Genomic DNA, 16,676 nt, shown 5'->3' with positions numbered 1-16,676 from the left:
TCTGCACAAAGCACTGTCATTCCTCCTAGCTCCCTTCCTGCACTTCACCTTTGATACAAGTGATCAGAGCCAGGTACATCAAAGGAAGTAAACACCTTTGGTTTCCTCCTGGAAAATGAAACAGTTCTCTGGATGTAGCTCTTGCTACAGTGGAACATGACAAAGGGATTCTTATAAGGTGCTTCCAGCTCACTGTTAAATTTGGCAGACTACAGCACTGTTCTTTTCACCATTTAGAAAAGAAGGAGGTTGAACATCCTAGGATACTACCTAAGGAAAAAGAAATCCCACTACAGTCCTTGTTTTGACTAGAGCAGCTACCCAACATGAAGAACAATGGAAGTCCAAGTTGCAGGGTTTCTGATGAAGTAACAGTTCTAGCATTGAACAATCTGTGGTGGATGAAAACCAGCCTGGCAAACATTCACATACTGTTATTATAAAACACAGCTCTGTGGCTAGGCCACCCCCATTAAGGTAACAAAAATAATCTTAAATGGTTTATACACTATTTAAAGTTGTAGCTCAATTAGGATCTATTCTCACTTTTTTTTTTTTTGTAGCTTTAGAAAGTGAAGAAAAAAAAATTTCCCAGACAGACTTCAAAACAGTTCACTGAACACTATTTTTTATATAATTGTCTCCTGGCAAGCATCTGCACAGGGTAACATACCTTGGCAGACAAAAGCCATTTCAGCTTGAACACTATTAGAGCATTAACCTTTCCAAAATGCCATACCTCAGAGAGAGCAGAGCATTAGGTTAGTGGAAAATCCATCTGTTGAATGGCTAAGCCTCTCGTCCCCCAAAGAACACGCCTGTCCAAAGGCATGAGGAAAGAACCATTTAGAAATGCTTATGAAATACAGCATGACATATCTTCAGTTTTTGCTAGCATAGTTCTGTTGGCTTGGGAGGGGAAAAATGAATGCCCTTCTCACATGACATTGCTGTACCAGCAAAAGCTCTGTAGAAACAACTATGCTGACGAACACTTTGTTGGCTTAGCTTTCATCATTCAGAGAAACCCAACTGACAGCAGAAAAACTCCTCCCAGCTCTTGAGCCATCTCTAGGGCTGATATTCAGAAAATTCTGTGTCCATGTGCCCACACCAGCACCCTCCCACATCTTCCAGCCTTTTTTTCCTTTGAGCAATCCCTAAACTTGCCCTTGCTCTCCCTCACCTTGTTCATATTGCATGGTCACCCATCATCCTTTATCAGCCCCTTTTGACATCTTGCACTTTTTTTTTTCCGCACAAATTTTTCATTCACTTTTAACTATGCCTTTAGAAAGCTTCCAACAATGCCAGGAAATGCACACATAGCACAAAAGTCTGCATCACCACATAATCTGTTTAATATTTATCTGTATGTATCTATTTAAAATACCTTTAAGTCAAAGTCATTCAGATCACAGGGCCAAATCGAAACTATCTACCTGTTTTCAACGATCAAATAGCAACAGTTGTCTTGTTAAAAACAATCCTTCAAAACGGAAGAATCATCTGTTATTACATCATTCTCTGAAGCCTCATTTCTAGTGTCAAGGCCTTAAAATGGAATAAGAGCAACAATATGCATTTTTGGTGTCAATTGGAAATCAATAGTTTGGGGAAAAATACTTGGTTTTCTCTTTATGAGGATGTCGATGCTTGATAAAGGTCAGAGGTTTTATAGCACAATAAAATATAGCCTGAGCTGTTTACAGTTGCTTTAAAAGATTTTTAAACAAAAAAAAATTGGAAACATGTTTTATATTACCCGGTTGTAAACTAACCAAAGGTATCTTCAAGAATCTTTTAAGCTCAGCATTGGTTAATTTTGGTATATTAGAAACAGTCCAGAAGTAAGAAAACATAAATATTTTAAGTTCAGATGATGTAAAAAAATCATCTGGCTACTCAAAACACTCCATAGAAAACGCATAAGATCAAACAAAGTCATGCCATCTACAAGTCCCCAGATGATGCAGTAGCAAACTAAAACCTTAAAATAGTCAAAGATTGATTTTTTTCCCCCAGCTATTTTAAGTAAATGAAGTGAAGCATTGCCTGTGACTATTTCTAGTGGAGATTCTCCAAATAGCAGCTTTCTTAAGACACCAATCTCCATTTCATTTAGAAAAAGTCATCCACAACTGCATACAGCAGCTAACAATTTTCTGTACATAAATCAGCTTTCATTCTTAGAATATCTAAGCTAACCATCATATTTCAATCAGTAACATGAAAAACTGTCTCTAAAACTGACACAAATTTCAACAGTGGATGGTAGGAACAGACTCTTGGAGTGACCAGACAAGGTTAAAGATTCTGTTTAGGACCCTAAGTCATTCGAGATTATGCAAAGAGGTTAAGTTTTCAAAAAAATTAAGAAGCAAAAGCACCAACTCTAATAGGCCCTTTCTTTCCATTTTATAACAAAATTCACTAACTTGGTAAATTACTGTACCATCTCTGCATAAAATGAAGACAAAAATCATCAAAGCAAACAAGAGGACCATGACAGAACTTTCCTTGGGGCACTATCAATGCTCTCACCTATGTTCTGTTGCCACAGCTTCACAAATACCACACCACATCACCACCATGCACACAAGCATCATCTGGCTGCTTCAAAATCTGGTGATTCCAAACATCAGGCAAAAACAAATCACAATTTCAAAACTGTCTACCCTACAAATTTTAATCCTCTAGCAGTGTATTTTTGCTTAATTTGTAACAAAACCACAGCAGGTCTGATGTCAGCAGTTCTGATAGTGCAGAAATTTGATAAAAATTAAATGACTGATCTTTATGGAATCAAATGTCATCAGTTTAACAGCCATCCAAAATTACTTGTTATCTCAACAAAAAGACATTTGGTCCACAACACAAGACAGTCATCAACTGCATAGGAAAAAAACATTTTCACATAGCCTACTAAAAATACTATTTTCAGTTCGAAACTTATCTTTACAAAAAAACAAATAAGCTTGCTTGTACTTCCTCATTGGAATGGAGATAACAGTAACACTTTAAAAAAAACCCTGCAGGCAAAAGAAAATTAGGCATCTCCCCCATTTCTGCCACCTTGGGAAATTCTTTTAGCAGAGATATTTTTAATGGTTTTCCAACCACAGCACAAATAAAACACCCAGTAAATAAAAATTAGCAAAAATGCCATTATTAAATAAGATGTAAGAAAAAGTCTTTTTTAAGTCAATGTTTAAAGAAGGAAGAGATTTAGGGATGCTAATGATCTCTGCAAACTGATTAGGCCTAGAATGGCTTTTGTGGGAAAAGGGAAACCAAAGGCAAACTGCAATTTGTCTCGAGACATTTTATTCTTCTCCTCTCAGGCAGCGTTTGGATGCCCTGTTCCAGGGCTCACATACCTGCGTGCTCTCAGCATTTTGCTCCATTATTCAGCCCCGGGGCGTGCTCTCCATCCTCCGGCGGGGCTCAGCGGTGCCCGTGGAGGTGGAGCGGCCGCCCGGCGCTGCGGCGGCGCTGCCCGGAGCCGCGGAGACAATGGGAAGGCACAGCTGGGAGCCGCGCTGGCACTGCCACTGTCACCCAGCACCGCCACCCAGGGAGCTCCTCCTCGGCAATTCACAACATCCCGAAGCTCTCCGGCTGCTAGAAAATGGCTGGACGCATTTTAATCGCTTTCTCCATGAACAGTCAGACTACTCTAAAATTGAAGTTTACACCACGCTGCGAGAATTTTGATGTGACAAAGAAGCAGGGCAAAAACATTCGTACTGTAAAGACATTAATTCCTCTCTAGACAGCTTTATTTCTTTGCTTTGGCATTGTGAACACAACACAAAAAGTCATCAGTAAGTTAGTCCTCAGTGCCAGCAGATAAACACACTTGTCACTGGCAGAATGAATGCTATGATAATTTTCTGGACTGGCACATACCCACTATCAGAACCCAAATATGGAAGAAAAACGTCGTCTAAAACAGAGGAGTAAAAAAAAAAAAGCCAGTTCTACGATAATTATCATGCTTCCAAAAGCAGTGCCCAGACCAGCAGTGTGCAGTTTTGCTGCTTGTGAGAAACCTCTATGCCTACCAGCTGCAGCATCACCCCATGCTCAGCAGCACTGCTGCACACCGATAACACTGATAATCATAATCCCCTTCCTGGACTCTCCAGAGACCTCTCCGAGGGATCCTGCACACCAACTTAGGCTGGAAGGAGAATGGGGCAGTGTTTTTAATCTGCAGGCTCCAGAGAGAGGAACTACAAGCTCGGGAGGCTGCAATCCCTGCCAAACAGGAGATCAGTATCCTGTATATTTAAGTGACAAGATTAAAAAACCATACACACGCACATATATATATATATATATATATATATATATATATATATATAGACAGACTCATTTCTACAATGTAACAAACACAGGAAATAAAAAATCTAAATCAACCATAGAAAGATTTAGACCTGTCAGAGACTGCAGCAGTCTCAGTACTAAAATAGCTTTTATAAATAAATAAATATAAAATATATATCATATATAAAAACATCATTTGATATTGAGACTGCTGCAGTTTGCAGAAGATCTTAATCTTTCTATGCCTGCTATTTCCCTCTTGTGCCACCTCTGTGCTCCATCTTTAAAGCCTCCACTCTTTCTGCCCACACACGGCAGTGTCACACACTCCACACATCTTGGCTGTCGTCCTTGAGCAGCAACATCATACGGGGGGAAGTCAATCTTTTTGATTTAGCTGAAGACAGCAGTTGTTGGAATCCCTGCTTTTCTCTTATGCACTGAGTTCAGTGTCACTGCTGGCTATGCCCCTCCTCTACACACCAGTTCCCTCCCCACCTCATCATGGGATCATCCCTGAGATCCCATCCCAAACTCGAGGAAAATACATACAAAAGGCATAATTCTGGGAGGCCCTTGCTATTTTTACATAGGTTCCAGCTGGTCTGTAATGGGAGCACTACTTCTCATGAAAAAGGCTTCCTCAGCAGGATGCTAGACAAGAAAATTACTTTTATTTTCCTAATTGTAAAATGAATTCCAAATAAGCGACCACCTATGTGCACAAGCCATTTACTGCATGGTCCATACTCTGAATGCTGCCAAAGAGAATAGTTTTCAGTTTCTGAACACATTATACAGATTACATTAATGTCAGAATAATCTTTTAAGCAGTCTCCTCACACAACACTGGGAAAATGTGTCTGCTGTGCATGTCTGGCTAGTGCTATAATCAGATTTGGTATTCACATACACCACGGCAGAACACCTAGGAGAGCTTTTATAATCAGGAAGATCAGCATCAAGATGCAGCTAGCCTCAAACAGGAAATAAAGTCGTACCCAATGGAGAAAGAACTGAGCAATGTCCTGTTGTTATACTCTGCACTGGCTCTAGGAACATTGTTGTTAATTTTTCTAAAACTCACACACCCACACATTATGAAGAGTTGGGGCTTCTTGAACTCCTACCCTGGAGACTCATCCTAAAGGAGAGAATAGACTGGTCTGGGTTTACTTTCTCATAATCAAAATCTTTTTATCCCCTACATACATGTGCTGGTCTGCTCTAAGTGATGGATTAAAAACTGAAATAGCTCTCTTTACCTGAAATGTTCCTGTATCAGAAATGGACTGTATAAACACCCAGCTGATGTTGTGTGTTCAGCTCTATTGCTGCCTTTATACAAAGCGCAAATGAACACAGGCATAACATGCTAACGTATGCGAAACAGGTAAACAACTGGAATAAAATATCATAAAAAGAATGCTGTAATTTCTCCCTTAAATTAGTCAAGATACATAATTAATATGCTTAAGAGCACTAAAAACTTATAGCCTTCTTTATAGGAAAGAGGAGTTGGAGCACTCAGGGCTGATTTACAATTGCAACCCTGACTTGATTGACTAAGTTAACTCAAAACATGTAAATTGTATCTCCATTATCAAACACACACAATTACATTTGCTGAAATACCATCTAACAGAATAGGCATCATAAGCTCAAAAACAGATGAGCAAATAAAATGTTTAAATTCAATTTAAATTTCAAAGCCATAGCACGGATGAAATATACAAGCCAGGTATTCAAGAGATAAAAGAAAAACAGTCTAGAAAGCAATCAGATGCTTGCCAAAGGAGGAAGAATTCTAGACCTAAGAAAAAAAGCAAAGATATGCAACACCACCTCTTCAAAGCCATTTTCCTGACAAAACAATACCCTCTCTCATAGTTGTACTTAAAACTACAGTATGTAAGTGATAAAAATGAATCTTTATTTTTTTTAATCTCATAACAAACACAACTCAGTGAGAGGCAAAAGTGCACCATCAAGTGTCTGCAAACCAGTGGCTGATTCAGAGTAGAAAAGACTGGACTGTCCTGAATGAAAATTTCTTTAAAACTGAAAAAGGAATACTGACACAGAGACAGAAATCCCAATTGATAAAAAGCCTCTGCTACATAGGGTACACTCAGGAAGATGTTCCTGGCTCTGCAATATCCAAGCACTTGAGGCACAAGGACCCCTTTGCTCCAAAACAGATCCCAACAAGACTTACAGGACTGAAAAGGCAGGACACAAACTCCTGGAGAAGTACACACACACTGAAATGTTCTAGCTGACAACAGCCTTTCCATTTAGAAGAAAGAAAAGGATAAGAAAGAAAATTAGTTCTTTGAAGATTTTTAGAGACCAAAATAAAAAGTCAGCCCCTGGACCAACCAGAAGATATTTAAGAAAAAGTTTGAGACACAAAAAGCTTGAAAAAATACTAGAATGAGATATCTCAACTACTTATCCCAATTCCAAAATGAAATTTATCTATAAATCTAGAGGAAATAAAGCAGCTTTTCTCATTATGTGAGAAAGGGAGACATTTAGAGAGCTTGTCCCACCCATATGAGCTTACCAGAAGCATCATGTGAAGCCATATTGTAACTACTCCAAGTTCCATCCACTTGACTGATTAGTCTCTTCTGAACAGTTACTCTGCTAGTAACTCTTTAACAATTGATTGGACAGAAATATATTTATGTCTATCCTAAGAGAAATTGTTTAAGTCCAGATTGGTCATGAAGGTCTATTCTTATTTAGTTCATATCATCTCCCTATAAAAACCTCTCACTTCCAAGAAAGCAGAAACAAGCACTGCAATTTCATTCCTTTGCACCACAAACCCAGTTTAGACAGCATAGTGATGAAGCTGAAATAAATATCTTTCTCTGGTGGTTTCATTTTCTTCTAGGACATAAAATATACCCTCACTCTTACAAGCATAAATATCTGTTTAGACACCAGTCACCTTTTAGCCATGGTTACTACATGATGACAAGGTCTTGTCCAAGTCTAAATACAGGAGATTTTAAGCTAAAACCCGAAATACAAACAATCCCCAAACACTGACTGTGCAGAGCTAGTCTTCAAGACTAAATGAAATTACTTTTCAAATACATTCTGGACAATGGATGCCAAATGAGCAAGCGTCTGTCTGGTGGGTCTGTTTGTAGGGCTGATTGTAGGTCAAAGATTAACTTACCATTAATTAAAAAATTCTAGAGGAACAGTACAAAAGTAAGCTGTAAAATAATATTTCAAGGCTTCACAGAATTCAATATTAAAGATCTCTCTACAAGTACTCATTATAGCAACCTATTGAAAAAAATCAATGTATCTCGGAGTGTAAGTAAACTTTTGGTGTTAGCTGGAGTAAAAAGTTGCAAATAATTAAAAAGGAGTAACATTCACAGACTTTGAAAAGGAAAAAACCACCAACCAAACCTGGCATCTCTCAAAGTTCACAAAAGATGTGGGAGGGATGTTTTTGGGACCAGTTACAGAAGCCAAAAGATATATTCTGTCCAATTCTTCACCTCTTGAACAAGGCAACTCTTATCTCCTGCTTACTCAAGGAGTGAGAACAACTTAGGAAAAAGCAAATTCTAGTAGAAGATGATCCTAGAGTACTGAGGTAGCCATTGATTCCATTAACTATGGTCCTTAAAGTAATGCTTAGTGAAGCAAAAAACAACCCCCAAGCCACCAACTATCTTATTTCCCTCCAGAAAGCACACTAGAACACATTTCAAAAACCTGTACTTCTAATTTTCTGTGTGCTAGATAATTGTGTTACACAAGAAAGGGAAAAAATGTTACCAGTAGAACTCTGGCCAATCTCCATAATTTGAAATAAGAACCACTGAGATTATATTCAGCCACAGACTGATTTTTGACATCTACAGAAAACATTGCTGCTTAATAAATGAAAACCAAAGTATTGCTTCTACAGTAAAGCAAACAACTGAGTAATGGCTCATGCTAAACCAAGGAGTGAATATATTACAAAGGAAGACTAAAGATCACTTACTTGGCTTTGTCACATGTTTTATCAATGTAATTTCTGTCCTTCCACCTCCAGTTGTTCCTACTATTGTTTTCATTCACTCTTACATCTAAAAACTGGGTGTATAACCCTTTCAAGAACCTTCCCATTTTCACTACAATCTTACTTTGTTGTGAACAAAAATAAAAGAAAATTAAGTGATTGTAAGTTTAGTCTAAAGATGAAAAATTCATTCACCTAATGAACACACCATGTCTAGTTTTGCATTAATATCTTGATATTAACTTTTTCCTGAACTGCAGTTTAAATTCAGACTGTTCTAGACCTTCTGTTTTATTCAGTCGCATCTAAATGCCAGGCATTAGATAAGCAGAAAATTAAGCTATTCAGAGGTTGGAGTTTAAGGTCATCTTCACTGTCTGAAAGCAAAAGCTGTAATATGCTCTCACCCAAGAGATTTATTATGCTTTGGTTTTATAATGAAAAAGCAACGGTTTGAACACAATATAATATCCATGAAAAACTTCCTCTGAGCTTCTCCATAAGTGACCCCATAAGTGGACTGACACCATGGGTCGGGCATATGTAGGCCCCACATGCTGAACAGGAATTCTTTAAAACCACAGATCTGCCTTAGAACCAACAGTCAGAACAAACTTGTGTTATTTCACTGGATCTATTTTTTCTGGTTTTCTCCCAATATTTTTTTCCCCCCATAAGAAAATCTGTCACACGTAGCAGGGGATGAGAATGTTGAGGGGGTGTGAACGGTACTTTTTGGTACAGACGCTATCAAGCAACCAACAAAACAAAGGATTTGTCTATTCCAGAAAAAAATGGCCAGTAGTTTTGTGAACACAAAAATGAGAATAGAGAACTGTAAGAACCTGTTTATACTAAACCAGGGTTATTTTCTGCAAAGGGACAGCAGAAAATACAAGTTCCCAAATAATAAAGTCTACCCCCAGAATAACAAAAACCCAAACAATAGGACTTCACTCATGTTTACAAAATTCTACGTTTGGGTAGCACAACTTGTGTTATCATCCCAAAAATTCTAAACAATTAGAGCATGGGAACAGGGCTTCAGTGCCAGGTGCCTAAAAGCAAGAGGAGAGGAGACTTCAGCTGAAATCACAATGAGCAATTCAGTGTAATCTCACATTTCAATTCCAATTCTTAAGTACCTCAGAGGCAAAAGACTAAAGAACACTGGTTTAAACCAAGGGAGATGTGAGAGCCTCAACAAATCTGTATTTTTCAAATGAAGTTGGACTACAGCTCGTCAATTTACCAGAAGTCTTTATTCTCCTCTGGAATTCTGAATCTGAAAATCAACAGGTCAAGTAAGACAAGAGGTAAGGCAGATTTTCTCAGAGCAGGCATGTCTTACCTTCCACCCACAGGAGGGAATGACAGGAACTGCAGGCTTGACTACCAAGACTTGCTGTCTGAACACACAGGACAAAGGGGAGCTTTTCCCTTGCTTCATGACAAGAGAGGGGATTTGGAAGGAACAGTATTTTTAATGTTGTTTTTCAAGTAATTTTTGTTTCTGGGAAAAATAAGATCCAGCTTATCAGTCTTCCTCCTCAATTTTGTTCTAAAAGTAAATCTTCTGAGATAAACACGTTCAACCTAAAGCAGTGAGTGCTGCAGTTGAAACTTGTGTTAGCTGTGGCATTGACACTTTCAAGGACTTTGTTAACACCACCCTTACTCCTGCCCCAAACTTGGCTAATGTCAACTTCATAAGAAAAATCTTTTTAAATTCAAAAGTGCTTAAGGTTAAACAAGATCTGACTTTTAATGTAGAATTCAACAGGGAGTAGGAGAAAGGAGGGCAAGGAGAGAGATGGGAGGAGAGACAGGGAGGAGCTCCTAAGAACACTAGGAGTCAACATGTGATTTTTTACTTTCTTGCATATCTGTACAGTCAAGCATCTCCACTCAGATGATATAATGGCATCATCAGACCCTAAAGGGACTTTAAACAAAATCAGCATCATGTTTAATTATCTATGACTAGGTAGGAAAAAAAATTAAGATAATAATTTTCAATTAATGTTACATTAAAGGAAATCATTATTTTTTAAACAGTTAGGGCTGGGGCCTGGAGTCATCACTTGAGATGCAGCATGCAATAATACAGATTGGCTAGTGGGCTTTGCTAGATAAACAAAAGCTTTTTCATAGATGCAACACTAATTTTCAGAATGTTGCTAGGGCAACAGCAGACTGTAACAAGAATTTCTGAATAATGAGCAGGTGGCAATATACAAAGATCTTCGATTCCTGACTTATTTATATGTAATCCAGAATAGTGAGATTTTGAAAAGCAGTAGCCTTATTCCAGCACCACAAATGGAAATACTAAATACATTGTCTAGAATATTTATCAAAGTTCTAGACATGCATCTCTTTTCTGTTTTAACATGCTATGTAAGGCAAGATCACTAGTCTCACACCTCCGGCATAAAGAAGCAAAAGCAGTTATTTTGGATAAAATACACAATTTTAAAAAGCAGTTTTTCTAATTCAAAACTAAATCTAACTTTCTACCCAAGATTCTCCTTGTACAGATTCAATAATTCCAGAGGGAAAGGATCAAATCTTGGCGATTATTAAGTAAGGACCAGACTAACAGAAGAGAACTGGAAGTGCTTTATTCATCATGCCCATCCACAGCAGGAGTTTTGCCAGATATAAAATGTTATGGAAGGAAGTCTAATGGGCAGTCTAGAGTCTATCGCTTGAAAAACAATGGCAGCAAGATTTGGCAAAATTTTTGTTAATTTAAAACTTTCAACTCAGCTATTACTAACCACCACTAACAGATGTCCAAGTTTCTGATTAGTTGGTCAGCAAAGGTTTGGGTATCTGGACAAGGCCAGCTGTAATATTATTATTTTGATGAACATGACAGAAAATAACTATTTTAACTTACTCTAAGACTGAACTGCTTCTCTCTGTGAGTTCCCTGAGACTGTAATATATGCAAAAATCACAAACCTGATCTACCTTTGAGGCTTTTTGTCACAAATCTGTTTTAAATATCAATAAAACAGTAAGGTTTGTAGCTATTTTCAGTTAAGTTCCCAGTTTTCAGAGAGTAACAGAGTCTGTGTATTGAGATATAAATTCACATGCCACACAAGACAACTGTATATGAATGTTCGTATATACATATACATATGTTCATAATAAACTACAGAGCTCTTTTACAGGTAGCTGACATTACCAGAAAAACTTCCAAAACACAGTAAAAGATGGATAATCTAATCATTTGATATAATTTTGATAAATACTCTCAATTCTCCATGAAGCCCCTCATGAGAAAGACATCGAGGTACAGGTGTGTGTCCAGAGAAGGAACAGAGCTGGGAAGGGTCTGGAGCACAAGTCCTGAGAGCAGTGGCTGAGGGAGCTGGGGGTGTTTAGACTGGAGAAGAGGAGGCTCAGGAGAGGCCTTATCACCCTTTAACTCCCTAGCAGAAAGCTGTGGGACAGTGAGGGTCAGTCTCCTCCCAGAGAGAAGCAACAGGACAAGAGCAAATAGCCTCAAGCTGGTGGGCAGGTTTAGGATGGATATTAAGAAAATTTTCTCCATGGAAAGTGTCAAGCATTGGAACAGGCTGCCTGGGGAAGTGGTAGAGTCACCATCTCTGGAGGGATTTAAAAGACATGCAGATGTGGCAACTGAGGTCATGGTTTAGTGGTGCGCTTGGCAGTGCTGAGGGAAGTGTTGGACTCTATGATCTTAGAGGTCTTTTCCAACCTAAATGATTCCATGATTCTGTTATGCACTGTATGAGATTGTTTATCTGATTTTCTAATCTGAGGACAGGGCCTGGAACAAGTTACGTGTTAAACTGTGCTGTCATCACATGTGCCAGACCTGAACACCTCACAGACACCTAGAACAAGGTTTTAAACTAAGTTCATCCAGTGAAATCTCACTGTATGACACCTGGTCAAGCTTTACCAGCAAAGGCTTCCATGCCAGCAAGGCTTCTTGAATGAGGCTACAGCTAAAGCAATTCCAGCAGAATGTCCAGCAGAGACAGCTGAACTCACAGAAGATTAAAGTACTGGATTCTTACAGCTGCCCTTCCAGCATTGTTTATAAATGAGCTGCTGTCCTCCCCAGCAGCTTCATTTTAACAGGTTTAACAGCCAGAGCTGAGCAGCTCCCTGCATTGCAGTTGAATCCTGTAAATTCCTTTGTTCCACTTTCTGGTCAGAGGGAGGTAAGAACACAATTGCCTCACTAATATGATGCCTCATGGAACAGCGGCTTAAGCATCATCTTAGATCTCAAAACTGAGGATCCAGGCAACAAGGCAAAGTAGAATAAAATGAGCATCTTGTTACTTCCTTATGAACACTTCTGAAAATACATCATCATCATCAGATCAGCAGCCTTATTGCCTGGACCCAGGCAAAAGGGAGACAGAGAACGGATTCCTCCTTTCCCCAGCTGAAAAAACCAGGCAGCATCACATTCTGCCACCATGGAACTCATGCCTTGCACAGATATTTCATCTTCCTAAGCAGCCAGAGGGTGGTCAGCAAGAAGCAATGCTAGCAATTCCAGTTTTTGTGAGGACAGGCTCCTTTCTCATGGCATGGTCAATGAAACAAGAAACTTACCTGACCCAAACACTGTATCTCTCCTTAGAGGGGATGGGGGAAGGAAAATCTAACTTAATGAAGATTTGGTTTACAGTATGATGGATTTTTTTTATTAAAAAAAGTATAAACATAGGACTAATACTACCACCACTAAGTTTATATTCTGAAGGATTTCGTAACTCAGAATTTAGATGAGAAATTAATACAGTGCGTTAGAACTTAGTGAATTTCTTTGAGAAATTTTCTTGAAAGCTGTTTTTTGGACAAGTATAAAGGCATGAGGAAATTAAAAAATAAGGACCATTGTCTTCTTCAAGAATACTTCAAAGGTTATGTGTCCAAGAAGGAGACAGAAGAAAAATACTCACCCTCAAAATACAAAATCCAAATACACTGTTCCCAAGCTGAACACAGGCACTAACACCCAATTCTGTGAGCAGAAAGGTTTTGAAAGCTTAAAAAAACAGGATAGAAAATCTTTCTGGATGTCAGATTTTTCACATTTGTATTATGCTTTGCCTAACACGCTCTGAAAGTGTAAGCAGACCAGAAGGGCTACAGCCACTCTCTGTGGGACCAAAGATGGGGTAAGGAAGGGAGAAGGTTTAAAGAGATAGCAATTTTTTAAAGAGATAGCAATTTTAACACTGCTCAACCACTGAACAAGTCAATCCCAAAGAATCTTATTCATGTAGTCAGAATACTTAAGCAGAGGATTATTAATTATTAATAGGGTATCTATTAATAATTATTAGAATCCTGCATTTCTCTGACCAAAAGGCTTTGCTTTACAGGCAATTCAGGACAGGGACTTTGACATAGTCTTAGGCTACAACAATCCAGGGATTGAGGATAATCAGGCTGTCCTTGACATATCATTTCCTTATAAAGATATACAACACACAGTTACATTAGAATTTATTGACATGTTTTAATGTATATTATGTAGCATTTAACAACATTATGTGTGTAAAGAATCATCTGTAAAATACCTATGGAACTTGCTCTCCCTAAGGCACAGGGAAAAGAAGCTGGGAAGGGAAGAAAGACCTTTAATATGAATAACCACAAATTTAGCTGGAAGAATAAATGCAGAGGAAGGGGAAAAAAAAAACCAAAACAACCAAACAAAACTCAGAAACAGACAAAACCAAAAATAAAAGCCACTCCAAAATATACTGACCAACCAAAAGGTAAGCCTTGGAAGTCAGACACAAGCTCCACCCTGAGTCAGAACTTTCTAACAAAAGATTCATTATTCCTACAAACAGAAAAAGAACAAGTACACCAAAAACCCACTACAGCACATCTAAAACTGAATTGGAAAGAGTACATTCAAAGGAAAAATAAGATTCAGAAAATAAGTGCTGAAGACACCATACCCACTAACTATAGAAAATCAGAAGCCTCTCATCATATCACAAGTCCCAAAGAAGAGATTTTTTTCAACAGTACAAAATACGTGATGGTATCATTTGGCATTGGAAAAAAAGCACTGAACTAAATATGAGGAAAAAATAACTATGCCTGGCTTCTAAACAAGTTTTAAAGGAAAGAGTGAATTAAAGGCACCAAAGTCAACAGAAAATGAGTTGACAGAAAAACATTGTAGCAGAGATTGTGCCAAATAGTTCCATTTAATAAAGTTATAGCTCCTAGGAAAAACAAATGGAGGAGGCCTAATCTATTTAAATTACATGTAGTATTATAGAGGAAACTGATAAAGCAGAGACAATAAAGATTAAGAAAATTCAAATTTTAAAGATGTAACTACCATTCAATTTATTCTCAGCAAAGCTACAAAAATGCCATTCTAATAAAGCCCTGCTAAGGCCTTATATGGAGAATGGTATTTGCACTGATAAAAACTTGTATGGAAAACTTAATTTCATGTGGCTGCAGTAGATAACAGATAGATAGAAGAGCTACTTAATCTGGAGAAAAACTTTACCACAAACCCATGCGCCTGTAAGTTTTCCAAAGTCAGCAAAGCTGGAGGCCAGTAGATATCACAACCAGATTTTACAACTGCTGTTCAGCATGCAAGAAGATAACCAGCGATTTAATTAACATTAAATAAAGTTTGACACAGTTATGAAAGCATTATTTCTGTAAGAAGAAGGGACTGGACTAAATGACCCAGAGTCTGTCCTTTCAGTCCTCAGGCACATTCAAGCAGTGCACAATGCAATGAGTTGCATCCTTTCCACAAACATTCCATTATTTTACTGATAATTACTGCTATTTAATACCAAGGTACCCGAGTGGCCTAGATTCAGTGGGAAACAACTGGAATTTTTTTTCCATCAGATTTTGCTTTCAAAAGCCTGTTAAGAAGCCTTCTTAGGATCAAGAATTTTTCCTTAAAATTGAAAGGAACTGGAAAAAGTCCACTTACTAGTACTTTATTTCTAAAGATTTCAAAGAATAATTTACAATGAGTTTTATGTCCTCCCATGTTTTATATGGGAGTCTGTCTCATAACATCAAACATATGTGAGAATCCATGTTCCATATAGAAGCCATGCCTGCATCTAACCTACATATGTCAAACATATTTCAGAAGTTTTAGAGTCACTGCCACTATAAGGAGGTAACTGCAGACGTGAATAAAATAAGGACACAGAAACCAGCTCCTGATACTGCAAACAGCAGAGTCCCAAGGTTAATAAGTTATGAGCAGGATTAGAGCTGAGCCTGCTCACGTCATGCACCAGGACTTTCTTACTGTTCATATCAAAAGCAGTCAGTTCATCACACACAGCCCCAGGCTGGGCAGGTGTGACACAGAGCTGCAGGACACTGCTGCCTTTCTGCAGCGTGCAGACACAAAATATTTAGATGGACAACAAAGAACCCCATCAGACCCCTGTGATGTCAAGCCTGTCAGTCAAACCACACGTTTTAGAATCATCACCACTGATCTAAACCATGCCTGAATTCACACATTGTCTGAACAGAGCTGAAAAGTCTTCAAGGTTTCCCATCCCCAATTATTCCATATGTTACAAATAGGCTAAACTGTCTCTTACTTAAAAGTAATCTATATTTCATTGCATACTGGAAAAGAGGACAAGAAAGAGTTACTGAAAGAATATTTACACATCTATAACTATTGATCTTTATGGAATATTATTATTTTAAGCTTTCACACTGCTATGGACCAAGGAAGACAGACAGAAACCCAGTTTTTAACACTGTCTAATATTTCAACAGAAAAGGCCAGATAAAAAGCTGATGGTGTTCTGAGCTGGGACAGCTTCCACCACAATTTTGACATGCAGGTCTTAATAAGGACTACTGCTCTTTGTGATTTTCAAATCAAACTTTGCAGTGTCAGGAAATACAAGATTATGTAGCAACTAATGGCATGTCATCCTGGTCAACGATGAACAGCCAACTGTTGGAATACCATACATTGCATTAGCTGAGTTAGCCCAGTAACACCATTTATTCTTTTCATATTACTGCTTTAAAAATTTAGTCTAACAGTACCATTTGAAGCTGAGAAATCTTCCTCCAACATGGTATTATTTATTCTTCTGTATTTAATTCATTACTAGATAAGCTCAGTCTGGACTCAGTTCCTTCTCTCAGTAACAGGAATGTTCACATAAAAACAAGTGTTTCTCTCCAGAAGCCAATATTTGAAACTAGAGCAAAACAAAACATCCCCACACGAAGTATTAGGATGAACATCATAGCATTT

The 16,676-nt window shown here is 38.1% G+C and overlaps 1 protein-coding gene across 12 annotated transcripts in view; it reads right to left on the bottom strand.

The window, feature by feature from the left end:
* Positions 1-16,676, bottom strand: part of R3HDM1 (R3H domain containing 1) — a 79,753-nt gene that overhangs the window by 57,248 nt on the left and 5,829 nt on the right. Inside the window, exon 1 of one of the 12 annotated variants that reach the window (XM_030952253.1) lies at positions 3,381-3,588. The exons of the other annotated variants lie outside the window; for them this stretch is intronic. The gene's annotated coding sequence lies outside the window, so the exon portion shown is untranslated. Of the gene's footprint in view, positions 1-3,380; positions 3,589-16,676 lie in introns of those variants that run through there. 12 annotated transcript variants of the gene reach the window in all.

This window comes from Camarhynchus parvulus, chromosome 7 (genome assembly GCF_901933205.1).
Source record: "Camarhynchus parvulus chromosome 7, STF_HiC, whole genome shotgun sequence".
Classification (NCBI taxonomy): Eukaryota; Metazoa; Chordata; class Aves; order Passeriformes; family Thraupidae; genus Camarhynchus; species Camarhynchus parvulus.
Note: the sequence above shows the minus strand (reverse complement) of the source record. Positions and strands in the feature narration are given on the sequence as shown.